Genomic DNA, 19,190 nt, shown 5'->3' with positions numbered 1-19,190 from the left:
CCGTTGGCGTCGGTGACAATGGCCGACATGGTAGCAATGACCGGAGACTTGGCCGGGCCATGGGAGCTTTGAGAGAAGGGAGAGGACCCCTTTTGTTTTTTGGAAGAAGGATAAAAATGAAGATTTTTGAAGAATTTTTGCCTTTTATAGCCTAGTGAAACGACGTCGTTTCACTCAGGTCCCCCCAACGTCCAAAACGACATCGTTTTGGGGAGGAACCCGAAGACCCGACCCGCCTGTACCTAGGATCCGGGTGTTTCTTAGGCGGAAGGGCTAATTGCACTTTCAGCCCTTTCGATTTTTTATTAGTTTGTAATTAGGTTTCTTTTTATTTTTAATTTGGGCCATATAATTTATTTCGGTTTTCAATTTGGTCCCCCTAGTGTTGTGCGTTTTGGAGGGGAATGGAAAATTTCCCTTTTTGGCCCTCCATGTGATTCGCGCCATTCAAATCGGTCCTCCCTTTCCATTTAATTTCAGATTTGCCCCAAATACCTGTTTTAACATTTAATTTAGTCCTTTTTTGTTATTTTTGCTATTTTTATTAATTTAATGTTATTATGATTATATTTTCTTTTTTGTTTACTACTTGTTATTATTATTATATTATTGAATTAATTAACTTAGTATTATTATTATTATTATTATTATAGTTCTTTCTTGTATTTATTTACTTATTATCTTTTTAAATATATAAATTTTATTTTGACATTTTATTAATTTGTTTATTTAAACCTTTATATAATTTCAAGTTCTGAATTCTTTATTATTTTATATCATTATTTTTTTACATAATATTTATTATTATTATTATTATTATTATTATTATTATTATTATTTTAGACGGTTACATAATATTTATTTATTTACTTGTTTACTATTAGGTTCTTTTATTTATTTATTTTTATATTTAGTTTTTACTTTATTCTCTTTTAACTTGTTTGGTTTATTTTATTTTATTGTCATCATTATTATTGTCCATTCATATATTTTATTACAAATTGCACCTCTAATTCCATTTATATTTTAATTTAGTCCTTTATCTTCAATATTTCATAAATTATTTTCCTCTGTATTTATTTATTTATTTATTTATTATTTCCTTTTAAACTGTTAATGTTATTCATTTTAAGTTTTTTATATATTGTCTATTTTAAATGATTTTATTATTATTTATTCTGATTCTTTCTTTTATTTTAAAATATTAAATATGTTACATATACTATACATATTACTTATTTTGAATTTTTTTCTTTTAAACTATTTTATATATAACATGTATTTAAAATTTCTTATATATTATTTAGTTATATTAATTTGTTGGTTGATTGTTTTAAATCCCTTTTATTGTTACTTATTTTGAACTTTCCATATATCACTTGTTTTAAAATATTTTTACATACTCCTTATTTTAAACTTTTATATATGTATATGTTACTTTAGGTTATATTTATATATATACATATATATATATATATATATATATATATATATATATATATATATATATTATTTATTTAAACTGTCTTTATATATTATTTATTTTAAACTCTTGTATATATTTCCTTTTTAAGGGTCCTTTTATTACTTTGTGTGTTACTTATTTTAATTTATTTTACATATTATTTTATTTGAAATTGTTATGTATTCTATTTATGCCAAATTTTTTCATATATTGTTATTTTGAACCATTCTTTTATATTACATGTTTTAAGTTTTAATTATTTCATTTGTTATCTATTTTAAACTTTTTATCTTGTTTACTTTAATTTTTTTAAATTTTATTTCTCTTTCAGTATATCATTTTACTTTATTTGTCTTTAATTATTGATTGGTATTAAAAATAATATACATAGTGTGAATATTGCCATTACATATTCTAGAAATTATTACTTACATCTTCGTATTGTTGACATTCATCAACATTGCATCTAATTTGTGTTTTGTTATTCCATGCTCTATGCTATATTTTTGTTTTATCTAGTATAAATCACATCGTGTATTAAAGCTCAAATGCATTTGTTCAATATGGACTGTTTTATTTTATTTCAAGCAAAATAAAGTTGCATTGCGAAGTGTTGCACTCGCTATTTTTCAAAAAGAAAATCGTCAAAATAAGGCAATATTTCGTATTTCGGGAATTCAAGAAATCATATCCTAACTTACGGAGTTTCAATTTTCTTGTTAAACCTAAATAACCAAATACCCTTTTAGATTTCAAAATACATAAAATTTTCGAATTAAAGGCAAACTTACTCCTGAGGAGTCAAACGTCGCATCCTAACTTATAGGATGTGGCATTTTGTTATATCGAGACGAGAGGGCCTTTGATGCTCATTTCAATTTAATACAAGCATTTTTGAACATTAATAAAAAGGGATCGTACCTTAAAACCTTAGCAAAGCTTCAATTCTCAATATTAAGATATTAATTAGTCAATTAGGTACCAATTTTGGACGTGATGAGGGTGCTAATCCTTCCTCGCACGTAACCGACTCCGAGCCTGTTTTCTCGAATTTTGTAGACCAAAATCGTTGTTTTAGTAAGTTAAAACATTTTATTAAAACAATCACATTACGAGGTAATCCGATCACACCTCAATATAAAGATCAGTGACGACTCTCATGTTCATTTTCGTTTTCAAAATCAAAGTCAGATCCCCGTTTTCAAAAAAATAGTTTCGACAAGAGTGATCTCAAAGTTCAAAATTTCTCAGTTTTTCAATCGAAATGCTTGGCCAATCCGAATTGTCTGGGGTTTGGCTTCAAATATGATGGAAAAGGCTATTGTGTGCTTCAGATCAATCAATTGCGATACGGATACCGGTCTCCAGGGACCGAGACTGCATTTTTCTTGCGAGTCCACGAATCTGAAACCGATGAGTTTAATTTCACAGGTATGACAACCTTGTTGGAAACAACCTGTGCTGTTAACATAAGCCTGCCAGTACCACCGAAAGAATCCAGCACTACGCTTCGAAATCTAGTGATAATTTGTACCCTTTTTGCTGCTGAGCTTATTTCTGGGGTTCTTTTCTTCTGGGGATTCCTGAAGAAATATATAAAGTATAGGGACATGGCTCGAAGTTTCGACCTCGAGTTCTTGCCTGCAGGTGGGCCTAAACGATTTACCTATGCAGAACTCCAAGCAGCGACGGATAATTTCTCAAATCCGATTGGGAAGGGAGCTTTGGTGATGTTTATAAAGGGGAATTAGGCGATCATCGTGTTGTTGCTGTGAAGTGCTTGAAAAATGTAACCGGTGGTGATGCAGAGTTTTGGGCGGAGGTGACAATTATTGCTCGTATGCACCATCTTAACTTGGTTAGACTATGGGGCTTTTGTGCTGAAAAAGGCCAAAAAATCCTTGTCTACGAGCATGTTCCTAATGGTTCTCTCGATAAATACTTGTTCCCTGCAAGTCAGATCCCATCTTTAGACAAGCAAGAAGTGCTCAACCCGAGAAGCACCGATTCGCTGAAGCCAATTCTCGATTGGAACATCCTATACAGAATCGCACTCGGTGTGGCACGTGCAATTGCGTATTTGCACGAAGAATGCTTAGAATGGGTGCTACATTGCGACATCAAGCCAGAAAACATACTTTTAGGGGAATATTTTTGCCCGAAAATATCGGATTTTGGATTGGCAAAGCTGAGGAAAAAGGAAGACATGGTTAGCATGTCAATGGCCAGAGGCACCCGTGGTTACATGGCACCAGAGTGGCTCAAACCTGACCCCGTAACGCCAAAGGCTGATGTTTATAGCTTTGGGATGGTTTTATTAGAACTTGTGAGTGGGGTTCGGAGCAGTAATATGCAAGGATCATTGGTTCATGGTGAAGATTGGTATCCAAGGTGGGCATTCGATAAGGTGTTCAAAGATATGAAAATGGATGACATCTTGGATCGACAAATCAAGCATTGTTTTGATAATCGACTGTACTTTGATTTTGTCGACCGGATGGTTAAGGCGGCCATTTGGTGCCTCCAAGACAGGCCAGAAGCGAGGCAATCAATCGGGAAGGTTGATAAGATGTTGGAAGGGACTGGAAATTATAGAACCTAAACAGCCCACAATCTTCTACTTGAGAGATGAGTAAAATACCTAATAATCTGTCTAATCTATGAGTGTATTCAAGTAGATGCAAGTCATGCTTAGTCGTGACATATGTTGTTAGGATTCAAAATCGGATATAAGTGTGTATCCGATATAAGAATGTTTAGCTTAAGTTTTTTTTTTCTTTTTATATATATTTGAAGAATCATATCTCAAATTTCGATATAAAAATTAAGTATAATTTAGAATACTTAATCTAATATACTAATTTCTTGATGTTTGTATGCATATGAAGATGTAATTCATGCTTAGTCATGAGTTATGTATTCAAAAATTAGTATTGGATATGAGAAGGCCTTTTTTTTTTTTTTCTCGAATATGTGGAGAATCCTACCTCAATATCCATTTTTGGCTGCATAACCTTCTGCTTGGAAGAAGAGTAAAATTCAGAACACTTGATCTGATGCACGAGTTTGTTCATGTTTGCATAAATGTATATGTAGTTCGTGCTTAATCATAAGCTATTTTATCGGGTCTTGGATGAATGTCAGTACAGATTAGACATGGGTATGCTTATTTTCCATTTTTTTTTTAAAACTTCATATATTACTTTCGTATCTATATTTCAATATCTATTGAACACAAATGCTTTAGGAAAAACCAAAAAATCAATAATATTTTTTTGATAAATGAGTATAGTTAAGAAAGAAGGTTTTTATCTAATATATATGAGTTTCATGATATTTGTATATATGCAGATAATCATAGGAGACATCCATTTATATTATATAAAACTAAAGAATTTTACCTTTATTTTTTAAAATATTATTTACTTAAAAATATTATATTTATTTTCTTTTATCACCATCATCTTCCATTATTAATTTTTTGTTATTAACATTGATATGAATTTGCGTAAGACAACAATTTTGTAATCATTTTCATTAGAATTTTATGTCATCCCAGCTCTTTTCTTCTTCTTTTTTGTGTAAGGAAAAGATGAGTTACATCAAATTAATTGATTAATTGTATAAAAGCCCCATTTTTTTAAAAAAAAAATTAGTGTTTTTTTAAGTCTCTTCAAAGACATGAATTTATTTTCACGTTAAATCTAATTTAGTTAGTTGATCCGTAACCAAATTTTGTTCTCTTGACATGCATCTGATTCTCCGTTACCCTTCAGTTCTCATAGCATGACAGTAATATCCATAATCTCCAAACTCTGTTCTTTTTTATGTTTATGTCCTTCAAACTGTATTTTAATCGATTGATTAGTTTTGCACCTCATAGTTGCAATTCAAACCAAATACATGGAAAGTAAAGAACAATGCATTTGACGACTTACACATAAAAATAATTAAAAAGAACAAAAACCAAGTTCTTAATAAATAAGTAGAAAGAATTAACGGTAAATTACTAAAAATTTGATGATGACGGTAAAAAAAAAAAAGGTAAACCATGTAGTCATTCAATTGTTGATAATTTTTTTTTTATCGTCTAATTATGAAAAATTATAAAATGATTATCCAACTATTGGTATTTTTTAGTCACTTGCCATTAAAAGAGTGATGGGAATGTGACATGATAGTTTTAAAATTAGAATAATAACAGTTTTAAACCTCAATATTTATACATTGTGTGAATTTAGTCTTTTAAAAAAAATTACCCATCAACATTTTTTTTCCAGTTTGTTTTTCTTTGTAACCCTTCTACCTAAAAAGCAATAAAATAAAATCTATCAACTAAATTTGATTGAAAATATACCAAAAATAGAAACACCTTAAAATCTAAGATAATAATTTCCATCTTTTCTCATTATCTTAAAATTAACTCTCAATGTCACAAATAAAAGTAAAACTACAAAAAAAATCAAATTACACAATGTATAGATGTTGAAAGTTAATTTTTTTAGAATCAAGACTAAATTGACATAATATATAAATGTTAAAATTAAAATTGTTATTATGTCAATTTTAAATGCTTTCAAATTATTTTTTAGTAATTTAACAACTAGTGACCAAAAAAGAAAATTTCAAATAATTGAGTGACAAAAAAAGTTAAATAGTTTAATAATTATTTTGTAATTTTTGTAGTTGAATGACAGAAAAATACTAATAGTTAAGTCCAAAAAAAAATCATACTTCATATTTTAAATTAAAATAATATTTTAAATATAACCCTAAATTTGATTTTGATTTAGGTAAAAATAAGCGTAAAATTGTTCAGTTTTATATTTTGATGTAGTAAAATTACAATTAAGTAATAAAATATGAAAGTAATGACACAAGTTTATTCAATATAGTAATAATCGATTATTGTAATCCACTCCATCGCTGCCATCAATGACAAGGAGATCAAGATTTAAAAGGAGGACAATTATCGTTACAAAGATCGCCATCGTCAAAGCATCCTAAATCTTCATCGGTAATACAACAATAACATCTATGGAAGCCATTACAGAAGCTTCGAGTACAGGGTTTTAATTGTAAATGTTTACTAAATTTCACGTCGTCGCCTACAAAGAAAAAGACATAATTAAATTTTATAAAAAACAATATAATATACAGCAAAATAAAATATACATACATTTGTAAAGATTTGAATTTCCGATAAAGATGATGCATAAAAAAATCAGATAAGTTGAAAGGATCTTGGTATTTGCCATTGCCATCATATCAATCGAATAAATAATAGTAATTGTGATGACTGAAACCGGGATCTAGGCTTAGCATTATAAACTTTTTTATATCCTTTAATTTAAGGAAATTTTTTAGTCCAAGGAAATGAAAATCTTGATTTTACCTTTTTTCCCTTAATTTGAGCAAACATTAAGAGAAATTTTGGATTAAAATCTTATATTAACCATTGAAATTTCTTTTTTATGGTTTTAATTATTCTAAAATTAATTATATTAGCTAAAAATATTTTTAAAAATTCGTTTTTTCTTAAAACCACATATTAAATTAAATTAATATTGTAATATTATGAATACTTTTAATTTTTTTAATGTCGCTTTTAAAATACCATTATTTCTTAAAAGGATTGATGCTTTAAGTAGTTTTTAAAATTAGTATGTTTTTGATAAAAATATTTGCAATTTTAAAGTTAAAACTTTTATATTTTAATATTAAGAAAACGATGACTACGTACGTGTTGATCCATCCATAATATTTAATTTCTTTCAAAAACAATAAATTAACAAAATTATTCGAAACAACATTTTTAACAAAAATTTAAAAATTTATCTTTGAAATATTTTTATCGTTATATTAATAAAATTTATAAAATATTTTATTAATACATACCGTTAACCAGTGCACGACGCATGTAAAAACTACTATATATAATATAATATAATAAGGTATGCCACATGTGGTTATATTAAGATTTTAAAAATTAAAACATAATTTCTAGTTAAAAAATATTTTTAAAATCGTTTTTTCTTAAAATCACATATTAAATTAAATAAATACCGTAATAGTATAACTACTTTTTCTTTAAAAATATTTAATGTCATTTTCTAAAATATCATTTTCTAAACAAATCATGCTTAAATGTTTTTTAAATTAATATATTTTAAAAGTTATAAAATTATAAAAAATTAAAATTATAAAATGTTAAAATTTATAAAATTATTAAAAATCATAAAAATATAAATTTATATAAAAATATTATTTTTGAAAAAAAATGACCACAAGGGTCAACCCACTTTTATTAAATAACATTATGAATTACAACATCATGGATTTCCTTAGGATAATCCATTTAAAAAAGAAAACAAATTTTTCCCTCACTAGATTTAAAATTTTTGAAGGCAGAGGTACATTTCTTAATTTTTGCACCGATGATAGTGATATCCGTAGCTAGGTTCTTTAGCTTGTTGACTAAACCCACGCGGTCAGTCTCGAAAATCACATTCTCTTTAATTATCAATTGTTCTGCCAATTTGATGCTAGGTTTAAAGGCATAAATACTCAGCCTCTTCCACTGGCATTCTTGTCTCTATAAAGCCCCTACCACCCCCCTACACAAAGCCATCTTCATCTCTTACAATCGTCTCATACCTTGTTATGTTTTCACATACTGTAGCGTCAAAATTGATCTTTATGAAGTCCTTTAGAGGTTTTTCCCACTTTTTCTCCACGATATTTTGTGAAAGTAATGGTTCGTTCAACATGTTGCAAATACGAAACTCCTTGTTCAAATTGCTTGCTCTTTCGTATATTAGCTAAGCCTCTTCTTCTTTTTCCCCTGAAGATGTAGTTATTTTTGTTATTCCAGCAGTTCCATAATATTGTCATCAGGTCGGCCCGTAACACCCCTTACCCGTGTCCAACACCGAAACAGGTTACAAGGCATTATCGGACTTGAACATACACTACAATGTAAAGCCAAGCTATAAAATTTCGTTCAAATTTAAAATTTATTCAAAAACATGCATACCATCCCTTATATGGGCCTACGAGGCCTAAAACGTACATCGGGGATGGTTCGGGACTAAATTGTGAACTTTAGAAAAATTTAATTAAAACAAGGTCACACACCCGTGTGGACATAAGGACACTCCCGTGTGCCCTTGACACGCCTGTGTCTCCAAGCCGTGTAACTCTCTGTTTATGATGTCAGCATAAATTTAATATCACACGGCCAAGTCACATGCCCGTGTGCTAGGCCGTGTGGCGAATTTAATTTTCGCATTTAAGGTGCAGTTTTCACACGGCTTAGGCACACGCCCATGTCCTAAGGCCTTGTCCTTCACACAGCTGAGACACACGGTCGTGTCTCTGTGCAGGGGACACACGATCGGACTACACGCCCATGGGGCAGACCGTGTGTCACACATGTTCTAGACACACGTGTGTTTACCCGTGTGGACAACTTTGGGGCTATTTTCCAAGCCCTCTTGTCACCCTTGACAACCTCAACATACACTCAATTGCCAATGGTGGTTAACATGGCATAAAAGGGTTACTTAGATATCCATAGCTTAGACTCATGTATGATATATTCATAACAAGTTTACCTGATTTGGGACTCCTTGATTTGTTAAGTTCATTCAATACATTTCTTTACCTTTATTAATATAGTGACCATACCAATTGCATCATTTATCCATCAAACATAAATTCGACATTATATCAACCATTTGACACACACCATAAAAATAATAACATATCTCATGCATGTGACAATATGTAGGGATTTCAACCCAATAATCAATATGAGCCATATTTCATGGCCATATACAAAATGAATTATCATATCTTCATAAGCCATTACTTTGGATAACCAAATGATACTTATAACAAAATAATCAAAAAGCCCTATACATGCCATTATAACGAAATAAAAGTTCTTTATACCAAAACGAGACTTGTCGATAGTGTGACCAACGCTCTAACCGTCTTTCAATCTTTATGAGTCCACAAGCTCAAAATACAGGGAAAATAAAATGAGGTAATCATTAACATGCTTAGTAAGTTCGTATAACGAGAAAGTAAACTTACCAGTTATTTTAACATACAACTACATAGATGACCATCCATCAAGAAAGAATATTTTTCCTATCACATGCACTCAATCATCAAGTTAGTCACACAATAATACATGTTAATAATGATATTAGATGAGCTCATCATTTCAAGCATTCCATTTTTTTCATATTAATCCCGTTGAGTTCCTCAAATTCTCTATGGATATTCCATAGTACACTTATAGCGTACTAACTTATTTATCGTCAATTCCTAATTAGTGACCCTTTCAACATGTACACTTTTGCGAACCTCAACCTTTACTGCGGGATTACTAGTCCAGGCTAAATCCCCTGTAGTATAAACTCGTAGAGTAATGTCGGGATTACCAGTCCAGGCTAAATCCCCTGCAACGGCAATTACTCTAATGAGTTTGGATTTAAATTACCAGTCCAGGCTAAATTCAGATCCTAGTTTGGATTACCTGTCCGCGCTAAATTCATTTATAACACATATTCTTTGGGAGGCTAGATCACATAAGGAACACCCGTCTGGGCTATATCCTTTTTACCGTCAATTCCTTTTTAGGAAATTCCATTGGACATCCTTTTCATTCAACCGAGAGTTTTAATCCTCTTTTCATCATTACATTCATATAACATGAATTATTATACCATGAATATCTAAATTTCATCACATTAAAGAACATACATTTTCAAGTATTAAAAGTGTACATTTCGAGTTACACGAACTTACCTAGAAGACGTTTCAGATTTGGATTTCAGTTACTCCAAAACCTTTTGTTTTCCACGGTCAAGCTCCGGAATTGGTCTCTCGGGGTTTATATAAACAAAGCAAATTATTATTCTATCACATTATTCAAATTCAGACCCAAAATTCACTCTTGGGTAAAATGACTATTTTACCCTTAACCTTTCACATTTTTACAATTTTGTCCTAACGCTCGTAAAATGAAATGCATGTATTTTCTTGGCTACCCAAGCCTAGCCAAATCTATTCTAAGTTCATACTAGCCCATATTTTCCTCTATTTCACATTTCTACCACCCATTTTGTACCTTTTACAAATAGGTCCCTTTTTTGTGTTTTCATGAAAAATCATCTAATAAAAGACGTTCGTCCAAAATTTAACTTTCATAATCCTCCATAAATCATTAAAGAGCAATCATCTCATGCATGGTTCAAATTTCTAACATGAACCCTAGCTTGATATATAGGTAGAAATGGATAGAGCATGATACGAGGATCTCAAAAATGTAAAGAACGTTAAAAACGGGGCTAGGTGTCACTTACTATCAAGCTTGAAAATGTCAAAACCCTAGCTTATGAAACCCTTGAAATTTTCAGCAGACACAAGGAAGAAGATGAGTGAATTTTGCTTTGATTTTCCCTTTTTATGTCATTTATTACTAAATGACCAAAATGCCCTTCCTTACTAAACTTTCAAAATTTTCCATCCATGCCCTTTTTTGTCCAAAAGCTTAGAATTTGTGCAAATTTATATTTAAGACCTCCTAATTAATAATCCAAAGCAATTTCATACAAATTGCTTCTAGAACACAAGTTTTGCAATTTATTCAATTTAGTCCCTAATTTTCAATTGGACACCTTACACCTAGAATTTCTTCATGAAACTTTCACACTTGCATGCTTTCATGTCCTAGAACTCAATATAATCATAAAAAAAAATTACTACGTTGGATTTGTGGTCTCGAAACCACTATTCTGACTAGGCCCTAATTTGGGATGTTACAATTCTCCTCCTTAGAGACTTTCATCCTCGAAAGTCTTACCAGTAAATAAGTTCAGATATTGGCTTCTCATGGCCTCTTCAGGCTCCCAATTAGCCTCTTTGACTCCATGCCTATGCCACAACACTTTTACCAAGGCAATATTCTTGTTCCTCAACTGTTTGACTTCTCGAGCCAAAATATTAACCGGTTCTTCACCATAAGTCATGCCCGATCTAATATCAACTTCCACTGGTGAAATCATGTGGGAGGGGTCTAATCTATATCTTTGCAACATGGATACATGGAATATGTCATGAATCTTTTCCAGTTCGGATGGTAAGGTTAATCCGTAAGCTAATGGTCTAACTCTCTCGGTAATCTCATATGGTCAAATAAACCGCAGACTCAATTTTCCTTTTTGGACAAATCTCAAAACCTTTTTCCATGGAGACACTTTCAAGAATACTTTATCTCCAACTTGAAACTCAATCTCTTTTCTTTTCAAATCAGCATACGACTTTTGCCTATCTGATGCCGCTTTTAAGCAATCACGAATTCCCCTTAACTTTTTCTTTAGTTTCCTTGATTAAGTCAACTCCGTGAATCTGGTGTTCTTTGAGTTCTGTCCAATATAATGGAGTTCAACACTTCTGGCCATATAATGCCTCATAAGATTCCATTCTCAAACTCGTCTAGAAACTATTGTTGTAGGCGAACTCCACCAATGGTAAGTATTTTTCCCAGCTACCCTGAAACTCAAGAATGCAACATCGTAACATATCCTCAAGAATCTGAATCGTCCGCTCAGACTGACCATCATTCTACGGGTGGAAAGCCGTACTAAAGCTTAACCTTGTACCTAAAGCTCTTGTAGTTTCTTCTAGAATCTCGAAGTGAATCTCGGGTCCCTATCTAAGATGATCGACAACGGTACCCTGTGTAATCTCATAATCTCGGAAATATACAAGTTAGCCAATTTATCAAGTAAATAGTCAGTTCGTACTGGAATAAAGTGAGCCAACTTTGTCAGCCTATCAACCACAACCCAAACATCTTTCTTTTTCAGTGTTAAAGGCAGCCCTGTTACAAAATCCATAGTAATATTGTCCCACTTCCACTTGGGGACCATCACAGGTTGTAACAAGCCGGAAGGTACTTGGTGTTTAGCCTTGACCTGTTGACATATCAAGCATTTCGATACAAATTCAGAGATATCTCTTTTCATGCCATTCCACCAGTACATTGTCTTTAAATCATTGTACAGCTTGGTACTTCTTGGATGAATAGACAGACTATTATTAAGTGCCTCTTGCAAAATTTTTTGAATGAGTTCATTATCTTTGGGTACACAGACCCTATCTCGAAACATCAAGCAACCATTAGAACCAATCCAAAATCTGATTTAATGCCCGTCTCACATTGTGGTCTCTGGACTTGCAAGTTACCATAATTGATCTAAGCTGCGTAAATTTCTTGGAGAAATGTTGGTTTGGCTCTTAACCCTACCAAAACTGAACCATCATCAGACAATGCCAATCGTGCATTCATAACCCTCAATGCAAACAAGGATTTCCTACTCAAGGCATCGGAAACCACGTTCACCTTTCCCGGGTGATAATCAATTATCAACTCATAATCTTTAATTAACTCTAACCATCTCCGCTGTCTCAGATTCACATCCTTTTGAGTCATCAAGTGTAATAGCCCGATTTACACCCTAATCGAAATGGTGGTTTTGGGACCATGAATCCGAGTCAGAAAAAATATTTTAAAATTATTTTCTATGTTTATTTTGTGTGAATTTATATCTATGAAATTTTCGTGATTTAATTTTGTCGTTTAGGTACCCGATTTAATAAAAAGACTTAATCGCGTAAAATGAAAATTTGACGGCTATTTATAAAAGGGACAAAATGAGTGTGTCTTGATTAATGGAGGCACTTATAGTGCAATTATACCCTTGGATGTTTTCATGGACACATTCGGTCATAGGAAGGTGAAATATAAATGATTTAAAACAAGGTTAAAATGGTAAAATATGTGATAAAATGTTTATAATATAAAACATACCATAAAAAAATAAAAGAAAAATAATAGTGCTCATACTTTGTCATTACCGAAATATCAAATAACAAAAGAAAAGAAAAGAAACTCAGGGTCCGACACTTTTAAGCTTGATTCAAGGTAAGTTCTAGCTCGATTTTTGATAATTTCTACGTTTTTGAGATCGTTGCTTTGAGTACTACAAAACCCATACTTGAATTTTTGATTTTGATGAATATTTTGAGTTATGCCATTGTTGAGAGCTTTTGATTTTTGTTGTTTGATGGTGAAATATGAAAGATATGTTTTAGATTAACATGTTTTGTATTGGGGTTTTTGATGATTTTGAGTAATTAGGACTAAATTGAAAAATTAATAATTTGAGGGACTAAAATGTAAATAAATGAATTATATCAGCTTGTATAGACATGGGTAAAATTCGACTCAACATGAGTATAGGGAAATTTTACATATTTTGTGCAGTAGGGACTAAATTGTAAAAATTATAAATGTTAGGGGTAAAATGATAATTTGACCATTTATGTGTTTTTGGATTAAAGTGGATGAAAATATGTTTGAATGAGCGTAATTTGAATATGTTTAGATCAAGAACTAAAGAAATCGGATTTGGATTGGGGAAAAACGAAAGTCATCGACTAGCTGCCCTGTCCTGTTTTACATCGTCTGAGGTAATTTATAAGCAAATAGACGTGTTTAATTATAGTTAAATGCTAAATATATATGCTATTATGCAAAGTATGAATTTATATATGCTATTGCCGAATGTGTATAAGCTTGGTAACCATGTTCAAGTATTCGTTTCAACCGAGTTACGACGTCTGAAAGCCCCGTATGAACCTTAGGAATAGCTAGGATACATATGTCATGACATAGGATTCTGATATATGTGTGCGAGTAAGACCATGGCATCGATATGTGATTCCAATATATGTGTACGAGTAAGACCCTGTCTGCGACAGTGGCATTATTATGTGACTACATGTAAGACCACGTCTGGGACGTTGGTATTGTATGATATGTGTGATTATCCGAGTGTCCTACCCAATTCTGAATGGTTCATCGGGCAACAATAAATTGTGAATAAATATGAAATATAAGCTGAAAGACCGGGTATGAAATAGTCTATTATCTATTGAAATAAGGTAAGTAAGCTATTTTATGTATGTTACATGTTGTTTATGAAACTAATAATGAATGTGTGCGAATATGGTATGTGAATTAAATCTTAAAGATAAGTAACTTAAGTTTTATTAAAGTGCTTTTTAACTATGTGTATATACATATGTGACATTGTGTATATTTGGCCAAATAAGAACTATGTGTGCAAAATATCATATTATGATTCTTGAGCTTATTTAAATGTATAAATGTATGTGTGATTATATAGTGATATTTTGGCTTGAAAGTTGGATGACATTTGATTAATTAGTTTAGGTGAGCATTCGGCTAGGGTGAAATTGCTGCATGGAAATGTATTATTTTATCTCATTTGCAAGTATAAGGTAAGGCATTAATAATGATAATTTAATTCGGTTAGCTTAAACAAGTTGAACATATTATTAGGTTGTTTATTTGCTTATGACTTACTAAGATGTGATAGCTTACTCTGTGTGTTATGTTACTTTGTTTTATAGATTTTGGATTCAAGTTACAAGCTCGGGGATCATCAGCAAAGTCTATCACACTATCGATCGCTTTTGGTATTTTATAAGTTGCATTTTGGAACTATGGCATGTATAGGCTGGATCATATTTTGAAAATGCCGAATGTTGGTTGTGTGTATAAGCCATGCGAAAATGGATAAACTTTCAGTTCTAAATTTGGTTATGTTAAATTTGGTTCATGTTGATTTCGGTCTTATAGTTACGTGCATGTATGAATAACGTTTGTGTTAGGTACCACATGCCTTGAAAATGGTTTGCTTGTCATGTTTAAATTCGGTTTCATATGCTCTTGGTTGAATGTTCATTGAGCTTGATTGTTGATAAATATTGTATATGCTCTATGGAAAAATCTTGGGTCGATTGTTTGATATATATATTTTATGTTAAATGTAATCTTTATTATTAAGTAAGTTATATATATTATATATGTGTATCATTAATAGGTTCGGCTATGATAGTATGTACTTGGTGTATTAGTCAATTTTGATGGAGATATGTAATGTGGTAATTTAAGTGATGGATGATCGTATGTTAGTTTAATTGATTTGGTTGGTATGTGGTAAGTATTACATGTGTTGCTTGATTATTTTAGTTTGTTATTTTAGTATGTATTTAATGCTAAGTGTAACCTTTTTTTCGGTTAAGTTGCGCATTATATATATATGTGCATTAATAGCATGTTCAGTCATGTTATATTGTATTAAGTTGCATATGTGATTGTTTGTTAAATTATGTAATAAGTTTTCAAATGGTTTTACTATGAGCTTGGGTAAGAGTTATTATTTATGTCCGAAAATGGTTAAATTAAAATGTTGTAATGTGCTTGAGCTCAATGAACATGTTGCAACTCTTAGATGTTGGTGGTTTATTAAACTGTAAACATGGCTTGCTATAAAGTTTTAATTCGAAAATGCTTAGATACCTTATTTAAATTACATATTTTCGAAAGGATGCAAATAAATTATATTAATGTATGAGATAGGAAATTCGCATTTACAAACATGGAAATGTTGGAGGAATGAATGGCAAGTATAATATGGAAGTTAGTTTCATATGTGGTACATATTATTCGTGTGCAGGATTTTTATTAAAAAAAATAGGTTAATATTCCATTAATGAAGTCGTTGATTTGTTATACGTTCTATTTATAAATATATGATCTGTATAATTTATGCTGAATCATGTATAAAAATACTATCATGTGAGCGATATGAATCTTACGATTTGAGATTTGATACTGTCTTGAGTATTAAAGTGTTTGACACATTCTGAATTGTAGGATGTAATGCATATTGGCTTGAACTGTGATATGATCGGTAATGCCCCGTAATCCTAATTCGGCTACGGATAGGGGTTAGATGTGTTACATCAAGTACTTCAAACTTTTGTGATCGGTGAACACACGACAAGTTTCACCATACGAATGGTGTCTCCAAATCTTGAAGGCAAAAACAATCTCAGCTAGCTCCAAGTCATGTGTTGGATAATTTTTCTCGTGCGACTTTAATTGTCTCGAAGCATAGGCTGTCACTTTGCCCTCTTGCATGAGTATGCAACCCAGTCCATTCAAGGGCGCATCGTTGTAGACCACGAATTCTTTTCTCGGCTCGGGTTGCACTGAAACTGGAGCTTCTGTTAGCAATGCCCTTAATTTCTCGAAACTCTCCTGACATTTTTTTGACCAGTCAAACTTAACATCTTTTTGCAGCAACCTCGTCAAGGGAGTTGCAATCATAGAAACTCCCTTTACAAAGCGTTGGTAGTAACTGACTAAGTCCAAGAAGCTTCTAACCTCAGTTACATTATCTGGCGGCTTCCACTCGACAATAGCAGAAATCTTATTTGGATCAACTCGAATGCCATCACCCGACACCATGTGACCCAAGAACCTGACCTCTCAAAGCCAAAATTCACTTTGGCTGAACTTATCGGGTTGCACTAAAATTAGAGCTTCTGTTGGGAATGTCCTTAATTTCTCGAAACTTTGCTGAAATTTTTCCGACCAGCAAAACTTAACATCTTTTTGCAGCAACCTCGTCAAGGGAGTTGCTATCATAGAAAATCCCTTTACAAAGCGTTGGTAGTAACCGTCTAAGTCCAAGAAGCTTCTAACCTCAGTTACATTATTTAGCGGCTTCCACTCGACAATAGTAGAAATCTTATTTGGATCAACTCAGATGCCATCACCCGGCACTATGTGACCTAATAACCCAACCTCTCGAAGCCAAAATTCACTTCTGCTGAACTTAGCATATAATTGCTTGTCTTGTAAAGTCTGTAAAATAGTCCTTAAATGTTTGGCATGTTCGGACTCATTACGGGAATAAATCATAATATCATCAATGAAAACCACAACAAATTTGTCCAACTATGGTCGGAAAACACAATTCATTAAATCGATAAACACAGTTGGGGCGTTTGTTAGACCAAAAGGCATGACAAAGAACTCGTAGTGACCATACCTCATCCTGAAGGCAGTCTTAGGCACGTCCGACTCTTTAACTCGCAACTGGTAGTAGCCGGATCTTATATCTATCTTCGAAAACACTGTGGCTCCCTTCAATTGATCAAACAAGTCGTTGATCCTTGGCAAAGGATACTTGTTCTTGATAGTCACCTTGTTGAGTTGTTGGTAATCTATACATAGCCTTATCGAATCATCTTTCTTTTTCACGAATAATACGGGAGCACCCTAAGGTGAAAAGCTCAATCTTGTGAAAGCTTTGTCAGTCAATTCTTGCAACTGTGACTTTAACTCCTTCAACTCCGGGCCATCCTATACGGGGCAATAGATATAGGCGTTGCTCTTGGCACTAGCTCAATACTAAACTCCACTACTCTAACAAGAGGTAACCCGGGTAACTCTTCTGGGAATACGTCTATATATTCACAAACTGTCGATACCGAATCAATCTTCAACTTAGATTATTTAGTATTCAACACAAAAGCAAGGTAAGCTTCGTACCTTTTTCTCATATATCTTTGAGCCAACATTGAGGTAATCACAGTCGGCAGCACATCTAACTCATTTGAATCGAACCAGAGAATCTCACCATCTGAGCATTTCAGTTCAATATTCTTGCTACAACAATTTACAACCACCTCATGAACAGTTAACCAATCCATGCCAAGTATTACATCGAACTCATCGAATGGCAAAGTATAAGGTTAGGCGGAAAAAAAACGACCATGTATAATCAAGGGACAATTCTTACAAACTTTGTCGACTAAGACTGACTTGCTTAGAGGGTTTGACACTTTAATCATAATTTCCATAGGTTCCACAGACATATTCATGCTAGACACCAATTTCATAATTTCCCTCTCTAGCGCGTATAGCATAAGTTCTCGCCGGGGCTCCAGACTCTGTTTTTGCAGTAGAATGCTTTGCAACAATTTGACTCCAGTTAGCACTTTCAGGATGTTGTCGAGGTCTACCTCGAGAGATGGGAGTACTCGATTTTGGGGCTGACGAAACCTTTCTATCAACTCATTCTGGGCAGTCCTTAAGAAAGCGGTTAAGAGAACTACACCCATAGCATGCTCTGCTCCTCGTCCGGCACTCTCCAAAGTGGAATTTAGTGCAACTGGTACACCTCGGCTTTTGATCTTCCACACTTCCCGCACTAGCTGACATAGGAGAAGAAGACTTCGGGTTGTGACGCTCAGAGCTTCTTGTTCTACCCGAATATCCTACCGATGCAGTGGAGCGTTCCTGATGACTTCTCGATTTCTTTGCGGGGAATGAGTACGCCTTGCCACTGGATCTCTTACTCGAAACTCTAGCTTCTCTCTTAGCTTGCTTTCTTTCGTTATTTAGGTCTTAGGCCTTCTTGGCTCGACAGGCTAATGTACCCAATTCCCTTATCTCAAAGATCCCAATTAACAGTTTAATTTCCTCATTCAGGCCTTCTTCGAAGTGCTTGCACATTTCTGCCTCCGTTGCGTACTGACTTAGTCTTACGAATTCTCTTTCGTATTCTGACATGGTTCTATTTCCTTGTTTGGGTTCCAGGAACTCCTTTTGCTTCTGATCTAAAAATCTTTGACTGATATACTTCTTCTTAAATTCTGCTTGAAAGAATTCCCATGTAATATTCTCTCTCGATTTCACCAAAGATACAGTCTTCCACAAGTGACATGCGGTGTCCTTCAATACAGATACCGCGTACTTCAGGCA

The 19,190-nt window shown here is 32.7% G+C and overlaps 1 pseudogene; it reads left to right on the top strand.

The window, feature by feature from the left end:
* Window positions 1–4,101, top strand: part of LOC108451329 (G-type lectin S-receptor-like serine/threonine-protein kinase At1g34300) — a 29,615-nt pseudogene extending 25,514 nt beyond the window's left edge.
* The last annotated feature ends 15,089 nt before the right edge of the window (window positions 4,102–19,190 follow it).

Source organism: Gossypium arboreum, chromosome 5, assembly GCF_025698485.1.
Source record: "Gossypium arboreum isolate Shixiya-1 chromosome 5, ASM2569848v2, whole genome shotgun sequence".
Taxonomy (NCBI): Eukaryota; Viridiplantae; Streptophyta; class Magnoliopsida; order Malvales; family Malvaceae; genus Gossypium; species Gossypium arboreum.
Note: the sequence above shows the minus strand (reverse complement) of the source record. Positions and strands in the feature narration are given on the sequence as shown.